Source organism: Sparus aurata, chromosome 19 (genome assembly GCF_900880675.1).
Source record: "Sparus aurata chromosome 19, fSpaAur1.1, whole genome shotgun sequence".
Lineage (NCBI taxonomy): Eukaryota > Metazoa > Chordata > Actinopteri > Spariformes > Sparidae > Sparus > Sparus aurata.
The window spans coordinates 3,287,817-3,314,848 of NC_044205.1; the positions used below are offsets into that span (position 1 = coordinate 3,287,817).

The window sequence follows — 27,032 nt, forward strand, 5'->3', positions numbered from 1 at the left end:
CGCATTCTAAGGAAAAGGGCTGCCAAATTATGCTCAAGCTGCCTCTCCAAGTCATCAGTATTGTCTGCCGTCAAATCCTCTTCTTGAAAATCAGTTGCGTCTTCAATGTCACTTTCATTTTCAGGTTGGACAACTTCACCCAAAGGTTCTGTACGTGTTAAAATTTCCGGTTTGAACTGCAACTGGCTATGCATCTTTCTGCCATCATGGTTCCTGCTTTTGTGGGCATTAAATGTAGTGTAGACGCTTGTTTCAAAATTACAATCCTGGTAAGGGCACTGTACATTTTGGTGCATCCTGATATGTGTCCGCAAGTGTGAAAAAAATCCTTTTCCACACATGGCTCATTGAAGTCACAAAGTTGACATTGGAACACATTTTTTGTGGCATCACAATGATCATCAATCTGGGAGTGTACTCTTGATAGATGTACCTTAAGAGCATTAAAGGACTTGAATGTGCAGAGGCACTCTTTATGAACACATGGTAATGGTGATGTTCTTGTGTAACCACCATGTTTCAATCTATAATGTTTAAGTAGTTGCCCTCTCTTTTCACATGTTAAGTTGCCAAACTTACATGTCCACTGCATCAGTGTTGGTTGTCTGTCTTCAAGCTGTAAAGAAAAAAAATAAGTAAAGTCACAAAAATGGCAGCAACTACTTTAAGTGATGACGCTTAAGATCAACAAATTTTGGCAGGGCAAGCAGAGCATCTCTTACTGGCATCTATCTCACTACTCACAATAAGTCAGGGATATTGTGAGAGACTCAGTGGATTTCATACATACAGTGTTTGTTTCACTTCAGAGAGTTTTGGGATAGGGAGACAATTGTATTGGGGTGATAGACACACCTCATTTTGTGTTTTCCACGTAATGGTCTCACTGTGTACAGTGTGCCTTACATATATATATATATATATATATATATGATAATGCTCCACCACATCGTGCCAGAATTGTCACAGCTCGACTTCAGGAAGTCGGAGTGCCTCATATGGTATGGCCAGCAATGTCCCCTGACCTGAACCCAATAGAGCACGTCAGGGACCAGCTGAAGCAGAGACTGGATGATCGTACCCCACCCCCACGTGACCTGGCAGAACTGCGTGTAGCACTTGCGGAGGAGTGGAACGCATTGCCTCAGAACAACATCATGAGGCGAGTGAGGAGCATGAGACGTCGCTGTCAAGCTGTCATTGCGGCAAATGGTGGAAACACCCGCTACTGACATTGTCAATTTTTGTTATTTGGGGCTATCCTTGTTATTGTCTAAATTTTTGGGGTAATAAATATTAAACTAATTAAACTAATTAATTAGTAATATCAAAGTTCCCTTTGATATTACTAATTATGAATGAGAATTATGAATGAGAAGAAACACCATTTTCATCAGTTTAATATTCATTAATACATATGTATATATATATATATATATATATATATATATATATATATATATATATATATATATACATATATATATATATATAATTACACCAGTTTCACAGTAAATCTGAACATCTTTAAATAACTGAATATCTTTCCCTCATATCCCACTGACTACTTTCTCTGGTTCAATGAGCGAGGTGAGCTGTTGCTTGGTCTGTTCTGTCTGTCTAGTCTTCTCACTCCTTTACATTTCTCTCCCTGTTGCAGTCCCCCTGTCTGCGCAAGAGTACCAGCTGTTTTCAGCACCTTTATTCAGTGAAGGCCCGCCCTACTCTGCCTATGATTGGCCGACAGACCGTGCTACTCTGCTTGTGATGGCTGACTTTGTTGTCAGAAAAGACTCACTGGTCAAAATGAAAATCTGAACTCTGGCAAAACTGAGTACAATGATATTAAAGTCTACTATAGCAAGAAGAAAAGTATGTGGTGTGCATGTGGCACACGCGCGCATGAGCGCTACACTGAGGCACCTCATCTGGTCATTCTGTGCTTGCCATAACATTTTACATTTTTAGTTAGCTGCCTTAGCTACTGTTAGCTAACATTAGCATTAGCCTAGTTATCTCCAGACATGAGTGTTGCCACAGTTACCCTGAAAAAGTAATCCGATTACTGATTACTCCTTTAAAAAGTAAATTCTTTACTTATTGCTTGTTTTTAAAAGTAAGTCAGATTACAAGTTACTGTAACGTTACCAGTTACATTCAGCAGCTGCAGACAACACACCCACCGTCTCAATATAAAAATGACAACCGGTTTTGCCAATACTAACTTTACTTGAAGTGCATTTTTAACAGTAACGCCAAGTAAACCATGTATCGCTTACTTGTTTTGCACCAAAGTCTAGCTTTTGTTGTTTGCGGGACCTCCTGCGGAAGTCAAGGCCGTGGCTTTGCTCGCAGCTCTCTGCTAACACCACCAGGTGGGACTTGCTCTGTAAACTTAACTGTGCTGCGACTCCAAATGTTTCTTCAAATTTGACATCGTGTTTTTGAAGCTCGATAGTACTTTGTCGCCAGCACAGAGTGTACAACTAACCTTAATATTCTCATCTATAGCTGACACGAACTCGAAATAATGACTGTATTTCAAGCTAAAAACACGCCCATCTCTCTCCTCCCTCCATTGTTGTTTGTGTTACTGGCACTGCGTGGTATACACGTGAGTTGTCCTCATGCTGAAAACGTGACTTATGGCATACGTGACATCACTCCCCAAGACGCAAGAAGAAAGCAAAAATATATATTCTTACTAAGGAAAATGACAAAAATAATAGTAACGCACAGTGACTTGAATAAGTAACGTTAATCTGATTACTGGTTTGGAAATATTAACGCGTTAAGATTGCTCGTAACTCGAAAAAGTGGTCAGATTAGAGTAACGCGTTACTGGCATCACTGTTTGTAATTACTATGTTCAGAAAAAAATTTCCTGCCAAAAATTCAGTTCTAAGCAATAAAATAAGAGTCAACAATTCAAAGACGTAGTGAAACTGCATAACTTACCAAGAGAAAATGTTGTTTTCTTCCAAGTTTTTGTCCACGCAGTTTCTGGAAACCTTTCTTGTACTGCCCTACTGGGCATGTGCACTGCTGAGCCATGTGTTCAGCATAGTTGCCAAGTCCGCTTGTTATAAGCGATGTTGGGCTTGTTTTTCTGTAAAGTCGGTTATAAATATTGGTAGTCGGGTCGATGGTTTTTTGGACTTGCTCTTCCTTGATCCTCTTCCTATTGTATTGTATGTCATATTGTTTTGAATTCCTGGAACTAAAACAAAAAAGGATCATAACATATAAAAACAATAATAAATGCAATGATACAATGCAATACATTTCTGGATTCAGGGTGATATTTATGTGTGTGTGCAAAGTATAATGTTATCTTTTTTTTTTTTTTCTTACCACGACCAGAGAAGTCCCCTGCTTTGGGCTTGTTTTCATAGGTGCACTTGCTTGTTTCTCTCGGTAGATCTGGCAACACTGGTGTTCACTCCAGGAACATAAAGTTACAAGTCCAGTTTACTCAGATGAACTTAGTTTTACGCCTCTTTAAGGAAAAATTTGTACATACTTACATTTCATGAGTTAAATCAACAGGATACGGACAAATAAGTAAAGTACACTATTACGATTTAAGTAAGCATAGCTATTACTTTTTAGAGTGCAGGCATAAAATCTAAAGGACTAGATGAAGGCTTTAATTTGGCTATTATGTCCTTTAAAGTGCACAGTGAAAGTTGCTGGAAGTTACTGAGCGAGGCAGAGGGGTTGGAGTGTGGAGAAGCTGGGTCACCGGTGGCATGACCAATCTGGAGTTTTATTTCCTTTATTTTGTTAGTGAAGAAGGATAACATTTGCTCACAGATCATTGGTGTGGATTCAGTCTGTTGGCTAGGAGGAGATTCAATGGTTTTGAAAAGAATTCTGGGGTTATGATGGTTTGTTGAGATGATATTAGAAAAATAGGAGGACCTGGCTTCTTTTACAGATTTGTGATAAGTAGACATTAGTTCTTTCATAGCTTGAAAAGAAACCAAGAGATGGTCCTTTTTCCATTTTTTTTTCTCTGGTGAAGTCATTTAGCCATGGCATGCAGTGAGTTGATTTGACTTTCCAGATTTTAACAGGTGCTATTGAGTCAAGTACAGCTTTGCAAGTATTGTTGAAGTTTGTTAGCAATTAATCTGTAGACATGTTTGATATTGGGTTATTGTTATTTATAGATGCAGTGGTAAAGGCATTGTGAAATCTGTCAGCGGAGTTTGTATTGAGGACACGAGAGGTAACATAAGTAGCCTCTGAGGGAGCAGGAAGTGGAAGGAGGGACTTAAATATAATGGCCTTGTGGTCAGACACACAAAAGCTATTCTCACAGAGATTGACGCTATCAAGAATAAGACCAGAGGACAGAACATGTCCAGCGTGTGTCCCTTTAAGTGAGTAGGGCCCTCAACGGACTGAGCAAGATTAAAAGAATGCACAATGTCTATAAAATCTGTGATAAAAGAGGAGCCAGAGGGGCAGCATACATGCTGTTAAAATCACCTAAAATCAGGACTCTGTCAAAACTAGGCATAATTAAAGCTAAAAGATCTGAGAATTCTTGAATAAAACCAGAGTTAGATTTTGGGGGTCTGTAAATTAAAACACAAAGTAGAGGGACTTTGCCATTTATCATAAAACCAAGTGATTCAAATGAGGAGAAATTTCCAAGTGAGTACTGGAAAATGCTAAGTGGCATTAACCCTCATGTTGTGTTCGTTTCATGTTAAACAGTTTGTGTTCCCAGTCAAAAATGACCGGTCCATTTAAACTCATCATAAAAACTGTATAATACATAAATTATCACTACTTGTTGTGTTAGATCTTTTTATCAACTTCAGTTCTTGTGAACATTACAAGTTTTGAACTTCTATTTGTTATTTATGGCCTGTATACCTCACTGATCAGAGCGTATACATCTTGAATTTGAGTTCTAAAAAGCATCATTTCTGGATTATTTTGACTATAAAAAATAATCAGATGAAACATAGTATATTGTTTATCACAGACTACTTAGGGTCAAAGTTACCAAGGACATTTGTTTTGAAACCATTTAATTTTTTTATACAGTCACATAAAGTAACACTAGTCGTGTTCCCGGACAAAGGGTTAGGTGGGTCTCAGGTGGGGATGAAGACCAGGATAAGTTCCCATTCTTCGACCTGAATGTGACAGCAGCCTCAGCATGGCCATCCTCTTCATCACTGGATTTCTCCCCATCAGTTAATTCTTGGTCTGGATTATATTCTGTGTCATCTTCATCTTCTGACACTTCCTCCTCTAATCCATCCTCACTGTCAGTTTCCTGGCCTCTCTCCTCCTCACCAGTGTGGTGATCACATATGTAATCAATAGCCTCACTTATTATATATATATATATATATATATATATATATATATATATATATATATATATATATAAATATATATGGTATATCGACGTGCCATGGTGCTGCCACACAATGAACTGTGAGCAAGGCCTCAAAAAAGCATTTATATAGGCTACCAAAGCTGTGAGAAAAGTTCAATATTATTGAAACAATGTTCCAACAACTTTCTGAGAACAGGTGTTGTTCCCGCGGGAGAGAGACTCTACTGGGCTATGGTTCCCGTGGTGGTTGCCTGGGAACCAAGGTGTGTGTGTGTGTGTGTGTGTGTGTGTGCGCGCATGTGTGTGTGTGTCCATATGACAAATAAGGATGTACCTGAGATCAGTTTTTTACACTAATTGTAGTCTCCCCCATTCATTTCTAATGACTGGTCATTTTTGACCGGGAACACCAAGAGTGTACAAAAGTTGAACAAAATACACAAAATTGTATGCAAATAATACTATTTATTTTGTGTGTTGAAATCCTCTTTGTGGACAAAGTTATGGACTCTTAGGTCAGTCTGATCAAATTAAATACATTTTTCAGAGATAAAACTTTTAAATCAGACAGATTTGACCGGAACACAACATAAGGGTTAAAGGTCCCATATTATGGTCATTTCTGCTTCTTGACATGGTTCCTTGATGTTGAAATGGAATGTCAGTAACATGCTTTGGTCGAAAAAAGCTGAAGGATTGAGCACAGCAGGGTTCTTGAAACACCAGTTTCACAGCCCTGCTCCAGGTGGCCGTATTCAGTGCCTTTCCATTTAAATGCTAATGAGCTACTGCGTGCGCCGCCCACCTCTTCCTGCTTTGCGGAAGACGTGAGGCCGGCATCGTGTGACCATGGCAACGGCTGAGTTTGTGGAAGAAATGGCTGCCGGACAACAAACTGCGGTGGAACCGTACATGTTCAAGCCGGAGTCCGACCCAGAACAACAAGAGGCTCCAGAAGAAAGTAAGCAGCCAAGAATGAACATGGATGTTTCTCAGTGGTTAGCAGTTAAATTTGTAACCTCGACATTACTTTAATGTTACTGCAGAGACTAACGAAAATTTTACAGGCTTACTGGCCGTCTGCCCTGCGTTGTTACAGATAACAGCCCCCTTCTCCTGCCTCGAGTGTTTACATCATAAAGCTTAGCCAAACCTCGGCTGGATTTTACTGGGGTTCAGTTGCAGTAACGCGGATGCAATTTAGCAATTGCCGTTACAAGAGAAAAGTGTAACCCAATATTATTATTTACCTTTCTGTAGCTAGGTAAGTTGATTGAGAACCTGTTCTTATTTGCAGTGACAACCTGTAATTAGCTACTGCCAGCAATTTTCAACCACTGTAGTTTTCAGTACGCCACAGTTGCCTCCCATCACCTCTCTACCAGCAGTATTGTTTTATAACCAGTTACAATGGTTTTTAAACTTTAAATAGATTACCAAAGAAACAGTGCGACATGATTAGCGATCATAGTTTCCAATGAATAATTAAAAATTCTGCATAAAAATAGGTGTTCCTTCCGCAATTGTGAACAAATGCCTACAGAACCCAAGAATATCTGCTGTATGGAAATACCACAAGTGTGAACACTGGGCAAACATGGTTGTCATTTTGCAGTCTCTCTTTTCTCTAATCTATTGTCACTCACTTACCTTTCATAATTTCTAGGTTACACGAAGACTACAGCAGCTTCCTGAGCCACCATCATGCATGGTGGACCGTCCTGGCCTGAAACCTGTCTGCACGAATGTATCTGCACTGCAGAATGCACTGAACATTTATTGGGCGTCTGCCGCACTATTCCCCTCAGACGTAAAGGTCCACTATGGAATAGTGCGGCAGACGCCCGATAAATGTTCAGTGCATTCTGCACTGAACAATATAAGAATATTGGAATAGTGCAGTAAGCTTTTAGTCACAAGCCCTATTTACAGAGCATCTCCGGATTATCTCTGCAGCGGTAGTTCGCCAATTCTCCGCAGATGGTGATTCACACAGAGCGAAGCATCTCCACCGTTCCACTGTGTAATTTACACAGAAAGCCGGCGCTGCGGCTCCTAAAGAGGCGTGACGGCACACGCCATGTTGATGACGTCGGTGCTTCCCAGGTGTCCCCCTTGCAATTTTAATGTCCAAAGCACATTTATGGAGTAAAAACACAAAAAATTTTGATAAAAAACACATTAATTTGATATATCAATCTCTGTTTATCTAATGATAGGAACATGTATTGAGGGTTTTACAAAGCTTAATAGTTATTAGACACAATGGTCACAAAATGTCATACCGGATAACTGTCTGGACCTCATGGTGAAATGCAAAAAAGCTACAAAAAAGTTGAAAAGAATATAAATTAAAAAATCTCTGCCCCAGGCATTATTGTATGAGTGTTGCCTTTGATATATGAAAATGTTACAAAAAATATGACATCCAGTGTATTGTTGTGCTTTTGAGCAGCTCGTCCCAAAACTGGTATGTTAGCCAATGTCATCCGGGAAAACAAGCAATTTGGAACAAATTTATGGGGCATTATGGGGCACACATTATCTGACAGGAAGTTAGGCCATCAGGAAGACCCGAAAGGACCCCCAAGCAATGGTGAAAGGTTAATAAGTCTCTCTTAAAATGTGCTTTATTTACTCTTTTCAGTCACTGGTACACTATGTAGTAAAATCCTGTGTCATATGGGATAACGCTAAAAAACATACATAATGTTGATTTATAAAACAACTGCCTGATTGAGTTTCAAACAAAGTTTCGTCATCCTGGATAACAATTTTGTCATATAGGATAACAGTTATTTTCTGTTACCCCACAGTGTCATCTGTTATACAGGATGACACATATTTGACAGTAGTAATGTTTTCTGCTTTTATTTGTATAATTACCATTCTTATTGTGATATTAACACATTATTATGCACCTTTAAATTTATTGCTGGCATATTATGTTTCAATGATGGTATTTTTAAGCACTTTTTTGTATTTGATTACTCTGATGTAAACATGGATTATTGATGAACATCAATAATATTTAGGTTGTGTAAAGATGACATTTCAAGTGGAAACATTAGGTGTCATGCCGAGTAACGATTTCAGTCAGGCGGGATAACGCTAATTAAAATGCATTAAAATGCATAATTTCATTTTATGGAGTTGAGAAAACAATAATTACGGAAGAGGATTAGGGCCACATGTGAATTTTTTTTTTAATTCTGACTTTAAAGTCAGAATTCTGAGAAAAAAGTCAGAATTCTGAGAAAAAAGTCAGAATTCTGAGATTAAACACTGGGCAAAAAACCCAAGAATCCCTGCCCGAATATTACAAGATATGAATCAAATATGGTGATATCCACATGGGATACTCTCCGAACAGCAACTGATATACATTTCATGTTCGGAGCATGTCAAACTCCGGCTATGGGAACACTTTTATTCTTGCCATGTCCCGGAGTTCATTTCTTCCCGGATACTCTACAAGATCCACCTGCCATATTCGGACAGCAACTCTAATCAACGTCTAAAATATCTAATCAGACATGGCCTGCTGTCATATGTTGAGATGATCCATTACTCATATCCAGTGTCAAGATATTACCACTACCCATATTTCAAGTCCAAACACTAGTTCTGTCTTCATCGCGATATTGTATTGATACCACTTTTAACCATATTTCAAGTCCTAACACCAGTTGTACTTTAATTCCGAATATTGTACTGATACTCCCTGCAACCATATATTGAGCCCTGACACTACTTGTGTTTTAATTCCAAATACTGCATTGATACTCCCTGCAACCATATTTCAAGTCCTAATTGATTGATTGATTGATTGATTTATGGATCGAAAACACAATAAAACGGTAATCCAAAAGGATGACATGCAAAAGTATACAACTTATTTCCAGCATGGTCCTTGGTGTTACACATAAAACAACTAAAACAAGAGGCAGACAACACAGAAAACAAAGAAATAAGAAACGAAAAATAGAGTTAATTGAAGCTTAATTGGCGAAGTTTCAGGAGCAGGACCACACCTCAACAGCGCCAACTTCCGCGTTTCTATAAATAACCACCTGACCCTCTCATCTGCTTCGCTCTCGTATTCTGCGCTCTCGCACCCAGAAACGAGATCACGCGACATCGCCTCGCCCGAGCACATCCAAACTTTTGTTCGAGCAACATCAGGCTCTACTCACCTCATCATGGACTTCGTATCACTATTCCCGTCGGACAATCTTTCAGACGAGATGAGGATCACCATTCATCTGAAGCCGACTACTCTCCCGTCACCTCCGTACCCGAGGACCCGATTCCAGTGGCCCAACAGCCGGCTAGGACGCGAGCGGGTCCGAAGAGCACCAACTTCGTCTCATCCATGGTTCGTCTCCCGCCTGGTTCATCTCTCCTCAACATCCAAGATTATCATAGTTCGCCCGACGACTCTCCCGTGTCTCCCAGCCCACCTCCTTCCGCAGCAAAGAGAGGACGAGGAATTTCCGGAACAGAAAGTCACCGTCGCTGCAGTTCGCCACAGTTCGCCGACTCCTTCACCTCCAAGAAGCGAAGCCTCCCGCCATCGTTCCGCCAACACCGGCCGAACAACTCGCCGGTCACAACGTCTCCACGCTCCGGTGAGTTCCCCCGACCGGCTTTCATCTTCTACAGTCACCGATTGGACAGTCGCCGCTCCCCAGAAAACTTTAAACGACAAATGAATTCTGTTTAACCGAATGGACTATAAAGCCAAACTTTCTCCACACGCATGTGTGCTTCTTCCGTCAACACCAGCTCTCTTCCGGGTGACGTCATCACGCGCACGCAACACACCGCGACGTCGACGCTCCTGTTAAAAGGGACAGTACAGTAAAGTGGGGACAGAGATCCTCAGCCAGATCAAATGACTCTAGAGTTTCTGCTACCACCTCTCGTCATCACTCCACTCCAAAGGGAGTGCCCAGATGGATTTCAGGACCCTCCAATCCCCATCAGGATTTTCATCATCGACACTAGCAACCTACAACATCTAGGGCAACGTCATGGTGCCCACTGCCATCCAGTTCTAGCCACCACAACAGCCAATCTTCGAAAAATAAATAAATAAACTCATGGCTGTTCGTTCCGTTAACACCAGATCGCTTCCAGGCGACGTCATCACGCACAGCCCTACAGGCAGTGACGTCTACGCTCTTGTTAAAGGGACAGTACAATCAAATGACAAAGCCCAAAGAAAACACAGAACAGCAGCAAAAGCAGAGACAGAGATCCTCTGCCAGATCAAACAACTCCAGAGTTTCCGCCACCACTTCTCGCATCACTACACTCCAGAGGGAGCGCCCAGATAGATTCCAGGACCCTCCAACTTCTATCAGGATTATCATCATTAGCTACAGCAACCTACAACCTCAAGGGCAAACGCCACAGTGCCCACCGCCATCCAGTTCCGGCCATCACCGCAGCTAAACTTTGCGGAGGCTCCTGGCACAGGGATGCCAGTGCCCCCTACAGCCCACTGCTAACAACCACAGCAGCCTGTTTCAGCGGAGGCTCTTGGCACCGGGATGCCAGCGCCCTCTGCTTCCTGTGTCCAGCAACCACAGCAGCTCGCTTCAACCGGGGCTCCTGGCACCGAGATGCCAGCGCCCCCTGCTTCCTGTTTCCAGCAACCACAGCAGCTCGCTTCAACCAGGGCTCCTGGCACCGAGATGCCAGCGCCCTCTGCTTCCTGTGTCCAGCAACCACAGCAGCTCGCTTCAACTGGGGCCCCTGGCACTGAGACGCCAGTGCCCTCTGCTTCCTGTTTCCAGCAACCACAGCAGCTCGCTTCAACCGGGGCTCCGGTCTGTATATAAAAATTACTGTCAATTCTTGCACTACATCATGTAAATATGTACTTCGATGCTATTTTCTCCCCCTTTTTAATTATAGTGTCTATTCTATTGTCTATTTTGCTATTGCGCTGTTCTCGTAATATTCTGCCGCGACAACAAATTTCCCCGTCTGCGGGACATTAAAGGATTCTGATTCAGATTTTGACCCTGGCACCGAGATGCCAGCGCCCTCTGTTCCTGTTTCGAGCAACCACAGCAGCTCGCTTCAACCGGGGCTCCTGGCACCGAGATGCCAGCGCCGTCTGCTTCCTGTTTCAAGCAACCACAGCAGCTCGCTTCAACCGTTCCAGTCTGTATATTAAAAAATTACTGTCCATTCTTGCACTACATCATGTAAATATGTATATACGTTGATTCGATTCGATTTTCTTCCCCTTTTTAATTATAGTGTCTATTCTATTATCTATTTTGCTATTGCTCTATTCTCGTAATATTCTGCTGCTGCGAGAAACAAATTCCCCCGTCTGCGGGACATTTAAGGATTCTGATTCTGATTCTGATCCTGGCACCGAGATGCCAGAGCCCTCTGCTTCCTGTTTCCAGCAACCACAGCAGCTCGCTTCAACCGGGGCTCCTGGCACCGAGATGCCAGCGCCCCCCTGCTTCCCGTTTCAAGCAACCACAGCAGCTTGATCAACCGGGGCTCCCAGCACCGAGATGACAGCACCCCCTGCTTCCCATTTCAAGCAACCACAGCAGCTTGATCAACCGGGGCTCCCGGCACCGAGATGTCAGCACCCCCTGCTTCCCGTTTCAAGCAACCACAGCTGCTCGCTTCAACCGGGGCTCCTGGCACCGAGATGCCAGCGCCCTCTGGCGCCTATTTCCAGCAACCACAGCAGATTGCTTCAACCAGGGCTCCTGGCACCGGGATGCCAGCGCCCTCTGCTTCCTGTTTCTATCAACAACAGCACCTCGCTTCAACCAAGTCTCCTGGCACCAAGATGCCAGTGCCCTCTGCCGCCTAATTCCAGCAACCACAGCACCTCGCTTCAACCGGGGCTCCTGGCACCGGGTGCCAGCACCCTATGCCGGGATGCAGGGAGCTTCCATCTCCCAGCTCCATCAGTCCCAGCAGCTCATGTCGGCTGGGGTCGTCAGCACCCGTTCTTCCCCCTCAACAGGCAACCACTAATTTCACTTTATACACAGCTACCCACACTGGGCCGCACAAAAAACCAAACGAGAGCTTCAGCCTTCTCTCGCCTGTTGTCGGCAGCTCCACCAGCACCCATACCTCCAGAACAGATGTCATCTACCCCTTCTGTCATCTTCCCGTAATCAACGGCGTATATAAGAAAGGCAGGTCCGTCATGCACCGAGGAGGTTGTTCGATTTGCAACGGCTTCAACAGTACCGGATGCACCGTGTCCCAGTGCCGCTTCCTCCACGTTTACTCCTTTTGCAGCGGGGGCCACGCCCACCCCGAATGCCCGTACAACCTACCTCGCCAAAGCTAGTTTCTCATAAAGGACTTGAAGAAGGTCTTCACCCCGGACTCCACACAATCATCTATCTCTTTTGAAATCAAAAATCTTCAGTCGACCATAACCGAGCCAGATTCAGTTGACCGCACGCTCGCTAAGGAAGTTAAGGAAGGTCCAGGAACAGACCAGTGCTCTTAAAGTCCTCCCTATTCACCCCGACTTCTGCCGTTTCTTCAGCATCCATTGGCGTGGTATATATTACTTCACCGTTAGGCTCACCTTTGGTCGCAAAGCAGCCTAAACTCTTCGACACCCCACCTGAAGCCCTCAGCTGGATCCAGTCTAACAATTTCCCCCCACCACATCGCCACCCGCTTCTGGCCTGATTACCCTGACTTCTGTCTTCTCCAACCTCGGGGTCCCATCGTCGCAGAGAAAACAGAGGGCCCCTCCACATCCCTTGAGTTTCTCGGAATCATTCTTGACACTAACAAGTTTTAGACTTCATTCCCGGTCGGAAAGCTCAGCCGAACCTTCTTCTGCGCCCAGCGCCGCACCAAACGTCAGCTTCTGTCCCTTCCGTCCCATCACTCTTGACCTCCATCTCCCTGGATAGCTCGAGCCTTGCTGAAATCTGTCCGTGACTCAACCCTATCACCAATTGGAACGGAATCACTTTCTTTTACGATGACCAACCAACTAACCCACATGACATCCATCTGTACACCGATGCTGCTCCTTAGGCCGGTTTTGGGGGTTTCTACAAAGGAAGATGGCTTGTGGCAGAATCGCCCCCGAAGCTCGCTAATGAATGCCAGAAGTTCAGAAGCTTGGCACCTCACGCAGATACCTTCCCTACGCCAGTTGGGCGTCGACATTCAACTCGTAAATCCTGCGCTTATACCCCTGATAAGCGACTACCAGAGCTCCACCATCTACAGCCTATCACCCTCGACCCTCTCTTCCTACTGGACAGCTTGGAAAGCTTCCATTACTTTCACGACCAATACAACACAACCTTTCCGTCATTCGATCTCATCACCACGACTTCTTTCAGTACTTACGCCCATTCCTCATGACAAATCACGCACCACCAAGCTTACCTTAGCGGTATCAGCTTCTTTCTAAGACAATAACCGGCCGTTCGTTAACAGTTCGTTAAGCCCTCGCCGTCTTCCTCTTAATGCCAACTCGCCGTTAATCTGCCTCCACACAATCCGTTCCGGGTACGGCACTCCTCAAGTCGCCCCAAACCCTGGAAGCCATGTTCTTGCTTGCCTTTTGGCTTCCTCAGATGCTCCGAATTCACCTCCTCAACCATTCACTTCGACTCAAGCCTTCATGCTTGCATTTCTGACTTGTCTCGCTTTGTCAGACGACACTATGGTGTTCCACTTAAAGCAAACCAAAACCAATCAATTTGGTCCGCCTACACCCGTCTTCTTCTTCAAGGTCCAATCACCACTGAATCCCTTCGAAACCCTCGCAAATTTCTTGCAATTCCGTAAATCTCACAACAACGACAGATCCTCTTTTCATCTCCGAATCCAGCCAAGTGGCTACTCGATTCTGGTTCCACCATCACTTTCGCTGGGTGCTCTAATTGTCTGGTATTTTGCCCGACAACTACTCTGGGCACTCCTTCAGAATCGGAGCTGCCACTTCAGCCTCCCGTAATGGCTTCCCAGAACACTTCATACATCTCATAGGCCGCTGGTCCTCCCAAACGTACCACCGTTACATCTGTTCAGATCTCAAAGATCTCAGATCCGCTCAATATCTTCTCAAGTAATTGGAGGTTTTTGGGGGTCCGTCGCTGCCCGGGAGCGGCGGCGGATTCTCTGCAAGAATCCCCACAACGCACTCGAAGAACTCAAAAGAACCAAGATCTTCGACACTTCGTTTTCCTTTGTCACTAATAAATCCTTAAACGCATGTCGTTGATGGTGTGGTCCTTGCTAGTGAAAAACGATCTAAAATATCTTATTCCATAAAATCTGCCTAACCTGTCTTTTAAAAATTCCGCTAGATGATGCGAGTTGAGTAGCAGTAGGTAAGCCATTCCATACCATGATCCCAGTATAGAAGAAAGAATGTTTACCTGCATTTTTCACTTTAGGTACTATGCAGGAACGAATGCTAGCCCTGGTGTTATGCCTATGCTGTGTGTGGACCATGTTTATGTTGGCATTTAAGTAGTTGGGGGCCTTACCATTAACAATGTTAAACATATGGTTCAACTTAAGTTGCTCAACTCTAAGATGAACAGGTAGTAGGCCAGCTTTATTAAACTCCTCCCTACCAATATGTGTACGAGGGGGTGCATTGAACAGGTACCTAATAACATTGTTTTGTAGCACTTTGAATTTGTTTTTAAGTTTCACAGTCAACCCAGAAAACCATGCAGAGCAAGCAAAATCAATGTGACATTGAATCAATGTCATAGCCAATAATTTCTTTACAGTAAAATCTAAAAACCTTGTCTTACGATATAAAAACTTCAATTTACAGGCACATTTGTCCAAAATTTTGGCTGCAATGGATTCACCCGTAAGTGATTGATCCAAAGTAAGACCCAGATATGTGACATTTGATCTAGACAAAATTTCAGACCCATTACACATCACTTTTAACACATTTGATTTTACCAACTTCCTTTTAGTACCAAACAAAATTGATTCGGTCTTGCCCAGATGCATAGAGAGCTTATTGTCTATGAGCCACTGATTGACAGATTCAAGTTCAGCACCAAGAGTATTTTCAATGTCTCTAACATTACACCCTGGGACAAGTAAAGCAGAATCATCAGCATACAACAACAATTTGCAATGAACCACAGCTGACATGTCATTAATGTACAGTAAAAATAACAGGGGCCCCAGGATCGAGCCTTGCGGCACCCCACATACTATACTCTGAGGTTCAGAAAGGGATCTCCTCAACATCGCACACCTGTGTTCTATCTGTTAGGTAAGACGAGAACCACTTGAGAGCTAAATTGCTAAAACCCATGCACTGTAATTTAGAAGTTAAAATATCATGGTTCACAGTATCGAACGCTTTTTGTAGGTCAAGAAGAAGCATGCCAACATAGTTCCCCTGATCTAGATTCTGACGCACATAGTCAAAAAGATGGATGAGACAGGTGTCAGTGGAGTGTGCAGCTCTAAAACCAGACTGGAGCTCATATAATATATCATGCCTGATAAGATATTCCTCAACCTTTTCATACACAAGACGCTCAAAAATCTTTGAAATGGTTGACAGGATAGAGACTGGCCTATAATTCCCAACATCCGCTCTGCTATTTTTCTTAAAAAGAGGAACAACCCTAGCATTCTTCATGTCATTTGGGAAAACACCCTGACTTATGGACAGATTAATGACATGGGTGAGGATAGTAGATGTAACTTCAGCACTATCCCTGAGAAACCTGGGGGGGATAATGTCCACGCCAGTGGCCTTATTTACTGACAGGGAGGAGAGGCACTCTCTTACTTTATCCTCTGAGACAAGACTAATTTCAAATGCATCTGGGGAAACATTTTTATTTCTATAGAACGAATTAACAAATGCTTTGCCATATTTATCAGAAGCACCTGGCAATTTACTGACCAGACTGGCAGCAATGGTTGTAAAGTACTGATTAAAGTGGCAGGCAATCAGCCGCTTATCAAAACACATCTCATCATTAATTAGAAGTGCAGCATTATCAGACTTCAATTTGGTTTTAGCTGTAGATCCCATGTCATTAAGAACTTTCCATAGTTTTTTAGGCTGTTTGGCATTAGCAGAAATGGAATCAGAAAAAAAATCAGACTTTGCCTGTTGAACCTTGTAACTAACCTGGTTTCTGAGATTAACATAACTGTTATAGTCAGCTGGCAGCTTGGATTTCTTAAACTTAATGAAACATCAGTTTAACACCATTTGTATTATGATTCCGAATACTGCATTGATACTCCCTGCAACCATATTTCAAGTCCTAACACCATTTGTATTATGATTCCGAATACTGCATTTATACTCCCTGCAACCATATTTCAATTCCTAAGACTATTTGTATTTTGATTCTAAATATTGTACTGGTACTCCCTGCTGAAAAACCGAGTAGAATACCATTAAAAAAAAAAAAAACATTTGGAACCATTAGAAGAAACCATTAGGAACCTACTGGTTCCATTAGGATGTTAAACCATGAGAAACCTACTGGTCCCATTAGAATGTAATACCATTAGAAAGCTAAAACCATTAGTGCTGCAACAGACATTAAAGCAGAGTCCTAACAACACTGGGCACCAGAGACATGTCTATGCATTTATGTAATTGTGTATGTATTCGGATATTTTCCCCTCCGAATTGGGAACAGGACATATGGCGCTTGACAACTCATTGCAGTTTGTTATTTTAATTACATTTTTTCAGAACATGAGCAATCATAAACCAAGTAAAAACCAAGTAAAAACCTTAAAACACATTGAACAAATATAAACAGACAAACATGAGAGGGAGACAGGGACAAGGGAAGTGGGGTGTAGACAGCACAACAGCACTAAAACAAGCACCACGACCCCCACTAAAAAAAACTTCCAGTGTCCCTGGACTGAGATGAAGTCGAGGGTCTGCAGGGATAGCAGTTTAACCCAAGTGCTGAGAATCTCCTGGTTTTCCCTGGAGAGGAATAGAAAAAAAAAGAAAAGAGACAATAATATTCATATTTTAGTCACAACCTGACTTTCAAGACATAGGAATTTCAAAAACACTCCAAGACTTAAAGGGCTTACATTTAAGACCTATTGGCTAAATTGTCTCATTCAATTTGATAGTTTAATTTCCAATAAATGCCAATCTTCAAAATTCCAATCTGCAGCACATTCATGTACAAGCCTCTAGGTATCTGATGATTTTCCAACTTTGACGAAATCATTAATAATTAGATGCTAAAATCATAACGTTCCTACAAAGGCACTCTTTAAAAAAACAACAATTTAATTAAAATACCACTGAGCCATCAGCTATTCTGGATTGCACATCCTCATCTCAAACAGGCTGGGCTTTGAAACAGTTCTCTTTACCTTGTAGGCCTTGATTAGCTCCTCTGTCTTTTCACCAAGGTAGAGAATGAGGCCTCTGATCACAGCATCTCTTCTGGACTCAATGCTGTGGTCCTATAAAAAAAGAAATGAGATCATGCTAAGTAACATCAAACATCAGAAAGCTAATACATAACTAAACTATTTTTTGCAATAAATACATGCCTCATTTAACATCAGTGTCCAACATAACATGTTTTTCTTACTGGCCCGCTTGGCCAGTAGATTCGAGTTTTACTGGCCCCATGTGTAATTTTAGTGACCCAGCCACAAAAAACGAAAATAACTATTTTTTTGAGAAAAAAAAGAAAAGGACAAAGACTTGTTTATTTATTGAAATTGTTCCCATTTAACTGTTTAGAGAGTCTGTCCCTGAAAAATCAGTATGATCTGGTAATGATGGCAAAAAGTAACAGGGGTTTGCGTAATAACAAGTGTTAAAATTTCAAAATTGAAATTACAACATATTTAATATTTTGAGATGTATAATTTCTCTCACTCCTATAATTCTGTTATCATTTTTCAGGTGATTGATGTTCTGAAAGCACTGTACAACAGTACCATTATTTCTCCCGAAGTGGAGGCATCAGTATACCTGGCTGAACCACCGCGACGGCGTATGTAACGCTGTTACTGTGATGATAAATGACACTTAAGTAATGAATCTATGTCTATAATAACCACATCCTGACATGTAAATGTGACATCTGTCTTGATTCATTTAATTTAACTTAAAAAATGGACAACTGACTGCATAATATATGAATCAGCAGATCCCATTCAAAGTCAAGAATATGCAGAAAAATAGTAATAATAATAATAATAATAATAACTATTTATATGCTGCATATTTATAATAGAAGCCTACTGCAACTGTACTTTTTTACCATCAAATGTTATTTTATACATTAGCATATTTTATAATGTTCTGTAATGGAGAACATCACTTCACTGCTAACAGAAAAGAAAGCAGCTCACTGCCAGTTGCAGCTTCTTATCATTACAGTTGCCCAGAAGGATGCCACAGAATTCACAGAGAAGCTGGCGAAGTTTGTCCCAGGTAAAAAAGTAGTATACTTTAGTGTATTAGTAATATGAATAAAGTACATGAAGTATATAACAAGTATGCTTCTCGGTTTTTGTGCTTCATTTGAAGTGTATTTAATATGTACTTTAAAAAGTATACTTCAAAATAGATGTAATTAAGTTCAACTTCAGAGTCCAAAAAGCAAGTATACTAATTTTTGTAATAATCAAATTGTTTTTTAATTGTACTTTTTGAAAGTGTACTTTGTTGTTAGTGTATTTTAAATTTTATAGAAGTTTAGTTTTTTTAAGTGTATTAAATTCAACATACTTGGAGTGGTAATTCAATGTACTAATGGGAAGTATCATTTTTGGAAATCAATTGTTAGTATACTTTTTAAAGTGTACTGTGATCTCACTTTATTGGAAGTGTTACTTCTGTATACTTTATACAGTACACTCTAAAATAAGTGTATTTTTAGTGGCATATCAGAGTACTTTTACAAAATATGTTAAAATACAAAAAATTATAGGTAATTTAGTGTACTTTTAGTAAGTACACTTATTTGTAATACAGAGTTAGTATAACTTTTGAAAGTGTACATTGATTTCACTTAATCAGTAGTGTGATCTTAGTACACTGTAAACAAAGTGCACTACAATATAAGTGTACTTTTATTAGCATATCAAAGTAATTTCAGAAAATATGCTAAAATGCAAATGCTCTTAGTGGAAATGTATTAATTTACTGTATCCTACTAATGGAACGTGTATTTACATTGTTAGGCTGATTTCTGAAAGGGTAATATGATAAAATGCTGCAGTGTGGACTAAGTAAGTATATTTTGTTCAAATAATATTTTTTCATTAGGCTCTACGTCTTGTCGAGGGAGCATACAGGTGGCATATTTTAAAAATTATTGTTGTCGAGCAGTGCAAACAGATCAAGATTCAAGACGAATGGACCCAGGAAATGGACCTACCCACCAATTGGTTCCCACATCCAATCAGCGTGCGCAGCATCATCGACATCCAATCACTATGTTACACTGCCTGAACGTATCCAAATTGACAGTTAATATTTGAAATTCATCACTGATACTCAGGCGGTAACATGGTAACTTAACTTTAGCACAATGTATGGGTTGTTTTATTTCGTAGACGGGTCCGTTATTGCATCTATTATACAGGATGCATATACAAATGTAGGTATTACAGTCACCTGCATGGAAGACCTCCAGTCCAAGGATGGCTGGATAGAGGTGATTTTGCCTGCTGAACTGCCAACAGGTGCGCGTGCCAGAAGGGAGCGCGATTTTGGTAAGTGATGGTTTCAACCATTTTAATATTTTCTGGTATATCTAACGTTAAGTTACCCAGGAACTCTGTTGACATAGGCTTAGCTAACGTTAGCTACAGCTTGATGAATTGAGTCATTGAACACAGCAGGAGAGAACGCAACGTTAGCCAGCCAAAGCTCCGGTGGAAAATCATTAACGTTAGCTAACGCTACCATTAACGTTAGCCTAACATTAGCTAGATATTGTTACGAAAGTTAGCTGCTAGCTTGTACAGCTAACGGTAAATCACAAAAAAAGATATATATATATATATATGGATAGGATAGAAGATAGGATATATGGTCTTCCTTTGGTCAGTTTGGCAAAACGACTGGCCAGGACAAGGGGATGATGAATCAAGGAATGACTGTTAGCTTGATTTATGACTTAACAGTAATGGAGCATTGTGATTCCACTTTACAAATAATAAAGTAGAGTGTGTTTGCCATGGGAGTTACATTGTGATTTTTTGCAAGCTGGGTGCACAAGCATTTAGCAGATTTAGCCAGCAAATATAAATTTGAAATGATAAATATTACTTAAAAGACTGTGAAACAAATCAAGTTAGCTTTTTTGTAATGCCATGCATGTTAAGTCAAGATTAGGTCTCCTGTTACAAATAGCCTACTATCAGAGTGATGGATGGATGGAGGTGGAATCTCGGAAAGTGTGGTGTAGTAGTAGCCTAGTTGCTATATGAAGAAATGCACTAAAGCTATTAAAAAATAGTCTCTACAGTTACTTAAAGGAGAAATCCGGCGAGTTTTCACATACATCTCCATTTCTCGAGGTCAACGAGTACTGTCGGTACGAAACAATTGTTTTCGTTTTGTTTTGTACCAACAGTAATCGGTGACCTCAAGAAACAGAGATCTTTGTGAAAACCCCCCTTAAAAGTCTGGTGGTTTGTGTGGAAATTTTCAAAATCATTCTCTTAAACAAGATGTACGTTGTCAGTCTGGTTCACAGACGGTCCAGATGGGTGAGGTGCTGAAGAGGGACCTCAAACAGCAATGTACAGCACAAGTCGAGTCTGATTCCAACGACACATGTTGCAACATGTTTGATCAACCCAAAAAACGTACACCGGGATGTTTAAAAATGTAACCGCCTTCATCAAATAATGTGCAGAGTTCCCCAGAGACTTGTCAGAGTTTACAGTGGTGGATAACCTATTGGTGCTGACATGCATGTAATAGCGCACTTTGAGCTTGCATTGAATTATGTCCCAATATCAAAGTCCAAACCCAACCTAAAAACCTATGCCCTTGGTGCTCAGGGTAAAGCTTCATGTGATATAGCAAAACTGCATTTTTGTGATTTATACGCATACACTCACACCATGAAAATTGTGTTTTGGCGTGTGTATGATTAGGAGTGTATAGCTGCCCTTTTTGTTTAAGGTAACTAGCTTGATGTTTTCTGCATAGGTGATTGTGACCAGTGACGAGAAGGACGCCATCCCTCAGGTGGAGTCTCAGCGGCCAGGGGCAGCACCTGCCGATTTTGTTGAGATGGACAAGGACACATTAAAGGCTCTGAAAGGTGGGTGGGTGCATATGTATGCTAGTGATGTCAGGGTTCTCTGCCACCACCTGAACCCTCCCATACACTTCACTGCTAACAGAAAAGAAAGCAGCTCACTGCCAGTTGCAGCTTCTTATCATTACAGTTGCCCAGAAGGATGCCACAGAATTCACAGAGAAGCTGGCGAAGTTTGTCCCAGGTAAAAAAGTAGTATACTTTAGTGTATTAGTAATATGAATAAAGTACATGAAGTATATAACAAGTATGCTTCTCGGTTTTTGTGCTTCATTTGAAGTGTATTACTCCCATACACCTGTAGCCATTGTCAATGAGGTCATGAAGTGAATTCAAGACATGCACCCCGCTGTTAATTTGAAAAACATGAATGTTACGTGTTATGTCTTAGAATACAGACCCGACTTCCCACATTACAAATTTGAAAATAATTTTGCCATCATTGTCTACTGTTAATACTCCTTGTTTGAATTTCACTGATTGAGCAATATGGCACAAGTGACAGTGGGGTTGGTGCGGATATAACCACAAGGCCTCTGGCAGACTGGTGCAGGTAACCACAGCCGTGGGTATCTGTACCGATACCATGACCACAAGTGCCATATTGCTTTTATATATCAGTTCCACTTCCATCACGTTTAAGATATCAAATTGTGTTTTCAGTCATTTATGTAGATGCATTATTTTTTTTATCTATTCATTCATTCATTCATTCATTCATTTATTTATTTATTTCATCCACTCCAAGAAATAGTTCTAATCTTCCATCTCTGTTGCTAAGCATTCACACAAAAATGTGTAGTAGTTACTTGCAGGGTTCCCACAGGTCCTGGAATTTTTGGAACATCATGGATTTTCAGGAAAGGTCAGGGAATGATCATCTTTGTCATAATTATGAATACACATCCATTGTCGTGATTAATTTATTTGTTTGTTGTGCTACTGTTGCATCTCTAAAATTGTATGTTTTATTCTATCTGTTACTTTTTGCTGCCCTGTTATGTCTCGTGCTGCTGACCTTTTTGGCCAGGTCACCCTTGCGAAAGAGATCCCGATCTCAATGGGCTTTTATCTGGTTAAATAAGGTTAAATGAAATAAAATAAAATAAATTGACAAATCCACTTTTATCATTAATGATTGTATTTCAATGTTATATATTGTCTATCTTGTTTTAATTCATGTCCATGTCTCTTTCCTGTTTTCACAGATGCAGTGAGGGAGCAATTCCCCAACACACAGGTGACCGAGATCTGGGCCCTTCTACGGAGGAAGTGCAACAATGAGAGCTACAATGCCTTATCTCATAATCAGAGTTAGATGTTGTTCGTTGAAGTTAAAGGCTGTTTGCTGGTGCTGTGCAATACCTGCTTTTGTATTAGTGTATCATCTTTCTTGTGAGTGTGTTTGAGTTGTTTTCCCCTTTGTGTCAGTTGTGTGATCTATGGCACAGAATTGTGATGTGTAATTATGTCCCTGTTAGTGTTCATTACTATCATCATTATATGTCCTTTGCTTGAATTATGTATCTTTGTTTGAAGTGTAATAAAATTCCTTTTCTGAAATGCAATTTGTAATCTGTTGATGTAATGCACTTGAAATGTATTGAAATACAATACACTTGTAGTATAATAGCAACATTTATGCTTAAGTATAACAAAATGGGGATAAAAGTACAGATGAAATATACTTCATACAATTGTTTTCAAGAAAACAATATAATAGCATTGCACTTAAAGTATGTGTCTATGATGTTTAGGTTGTTATTGAACTTCACTTTAAATACATTATCATTGTCATAGTGGGACACTTTAAAAGCACTAAATATAGTAAGGAAGTGTATTTGTAGATCACTTGAAATATTAAAGAGGCATACTAAATTAACATAGTTTATAGTAATAGTAAGTATGATAACAGTATGTACAAAATGTACTTAAACACAACTGTAAGTTGAGCTGCAATGCCTTTTTAAGTGTATTTCCATTAGAATGGTGATATAATGTAATTGTACTGTAACTGTGCTTAATTACTCAAGAATCTTGATTTTTATTAGTGTAATTTAGTGCACTTGAAGTTTGAAAAAAGTTGTTCCATTTTAGCATACTATTTACACTTAAAGTGTAGTCAAATAGATTAGTGACTAATAATAGAACACTGAACTACACTTGGATTTGACGAAAAAAGTACAAACTGCACTTAGTACACTTTCAAAAAGTATATTTTTAATAGATTTTTTTTTCACCTGGGGTGACATTTTCATCCCGGATTTTTGTGAGGAGGGAATTAAACGCCTGTCCCAAATAAACGGCTGGTCTATTAAGTGCATATATATATATATATATATATATATATATATATATATATATATATATATATATATATATATATTTATATTTATTTATTTATATATTTGTCTAGAGACAAACTTTGTTTTGTATTGTTATTATCACAGGCTTAATTATGTTACAATTATATATTCTTAGATTGACTTGTTTCAGTGCATACACACACACAGTACACAGAAAGGTGATGATATATGCTACAGATATTGCAATTATTCTACTCAAAATAGGATGTCATTATATTCTGAATAGATTGATAGATATACTTTATTGATCCCAAGCTGTGAAATTCCGGTGTAGCAGCAGCATCATACACAGAGACAATAACAACACATTGAAATAAGAGGAACAACCTAAACATATTAAATAGCAATAGAAAAAAGTAACATACAAAATGTACAAAATGTATAAAAAAGAATAAATAAGCAGAGTAATTGTAGTGCAAGATAAAATATAAGGTGCAGTAAACAGATTATATAAAACCAAAGTGCGTAGAGACTTTGTGTAATGACCAGAGTTTTAGCTGTTATTGTACAGTGTGATGGCATGTGGCAGGACAGATTTCCTGTATCCGTCCCTTTGAGAGCGGAGCTGGAGCAGTCAGTGAGAGAAGGTGCTCCGCTGTCTGTCTACTGTGTGATGGAGAGGGTGCGGATCATTGTCCTTGATGGATGACAGTTTGTTCAGCGTTCTCCTCTCCACCACGGTCTCAAAAGACTCCAACCTGAGACCAAGTACAGAGCCAGCCTTCTATTAGTGTCGCTGGCTCTGATGCTGCTGCCCCAACACACATTAGCAAAGAAAATGACGCTGGAAACAACAGACTGGTGAAAGATCTCCAACATTTTGCTGCACATGTTGAAGGATCTCAGCTTCCTCAGGAAATAGAGTCTGCTCATCCCCTTCTTGTACACAGCCTCAGTATTAGATTTCCAGTCCAGTCTGTTGTCGATCACCACTCCCAGGTATTTGTAGTCCTCCACCTCTTCCACCACCTCCCCTCTGATCCGTAGTGGCTGTGAAGGCATCTTCATCCTCCTGAAGTCGATCACCATCTCTCTGGTCTTGTCGACATTCAGCCTCAGATGATTCTGTTCGGACCACTCTACAAAGCCGTCTACCAGTGTCCTGTCCTCTCCCTCCCTTATACACCCGACAACAGCTGAGTCGTCAGAAAATTTCTGCTGGTGACATGACTCAGAGTTGTGCTGAAAGTCAGTGGTGTATAAGGTGAAGAGGAATGGCGAAAGCACCGTTCTCTGTGGAGCTCCTGTATCACTAACCACCGCATCAGACAGAACACTGCCCAGACGGACAAACTGTGGCCTGCCTGTCAAGTAGTCAGTAATCCAGGAGATCATTGTGTCATCAACTCCCATCACCCGCAGCTTCTCACCCAGTAGCAGAGGTTGGATTGTGTTAAAAGCACTGGAGAAGTCAAAGAATGTGATACTCACAGTGCCTCCTCCACCATCCAGATCCATATGGGCTCGTTGCAGCAGGTAGATGACAGCGTCATCGACTCCTAAATGGGGCTGACAGGCAAATTGCAGAGGGTCCAGAAACGTCCTCACCTGTGGCCTCAGCTGGGCTAAGACCAGTCTCTCCAGGACCTTCATCACATGAGATGTGAGGGCGACTGGTCTGTAGTCTGCCGGGTCAGATGGTCTCGACTTTTTGGGGACTGGAACCCTGCAGGACTTGCTAGACAGAATCAAAAAACAGATATTTGGGATTCTTGCTCTTTTCGCGCAGTGAAAGTCAGAATTCTGAGAAAAAAGTCAGAATTCTGAGATTAAAGTCAGAATTCTGAGATTAAAGTCAGAATTCTGAGATTAAAGTCAGATTTCTGACTTCCCCGCGAGTGAAGGAGTCAGACAGCGTCCCATTTACTGATGATGTTTATGTTAAAAACATAACTTCGTCACTTTCCAAGATGTTTGGTGGGTCAGGATCTCAATCACTACACATTATAACACAACATTATTGCACTGGATAACGTTAATGAATTTTTCTTTTTTCTCAGAATTCTTACTTTAAAGTCAGAACTAAAAAATAAAAATTCACATGTGGCCCTAATCCTCTTCCGTAAATAATAGTATGATGCCAAGTACTGTAAAGGATTTTCAGACATTTTGCAGATTGAATCACTTTGCAGCATTAAAATTCAAGTGAGAACTTGAGCAAGTAGGGTCATGTCTATAGCAAACACATTATAATGAAAAAAAGGAATTGTCCAAGTTTCATTTTCTGAGCTTTAAATATTGGTAACTGTATTACTTTACATATCTTTGAAGCATTATTGACTTTAAAAGTTCTAATATAATAATATTTAAAAAAATCATTAACATTATCCAGTAGGGCATTTTTGACTGGTGTCATCAAATAACTCTAAATTAAAATGCATAAAATAAAAATGAGATTTTAAAAATGAGTACATAACATCCTCATAAAAGGTAAAAACTACATTGATCTCAGTTTTAACCTATTTAAATTTTTGGTCAACTTGAAACCTTATTTGTCACTGATGTTATAATGTGTAGTGATTGAGATCCTGACCCACCAAACATCCTGGAAAGTGACGAAGTTATGTTTTTCGCGTTAAATTACATTATTACATAAACATCATCAGTAAATGGGACGCTGATTGACTCCTTCACTCGTGGGGACGGAGGCTTTTTTCTGGGGAAAAGTTCTCTGAAGTCTCGGTCGGGAGGGCTGAAGGTCGCGGTGATTTATTTTCATTACAAACACTCGGTGAGTTAAAGTTCTTTGCCGGTGACAGACGCTGTTTTTCGGGCAGAAACGTGATGAAGAGTCAGTTGGACAGGCGGGAGGACGGACGCTTCTCCACGTACAGCTGTGGTATTTTCTTTCCTCATATATAGCCTACAGAAGCTTTGTAAGCTGGTGCTGGGGCTCTCTGGGGTGGAGAGTGAGAGTTGTGCTGCCTGTCTGCGTGGTCCGAGAAGTCTTCAGGGATTATTAGTTTCAGCACCTCGTTCACATAT

General features: G+C 40.7%; 1 long non-coding RNA gene across 1 annotated transcript; it reads left to right on the top strand.

Annotated features, from left to right (window-relative positions):
- Window positions 1-20,068: 20,068 nt before the first annotated feature.
- On the top strand, window positions 20,069-23,153 carry LOC115569575 (uncharacterized). The gene is made up of 3 exons (XR_003981558.1): window positions 20,069-20,119; window positions 21,570-21,684; window positions 22,890-23,153. It is a non-coding gene; the product is annotated as an uncharacterized LOC115569575 (long non-coding RNA).
- The last annotated feature ends 3,879 nt before the right edge of the window (window positions 23,154-27,032 follow it).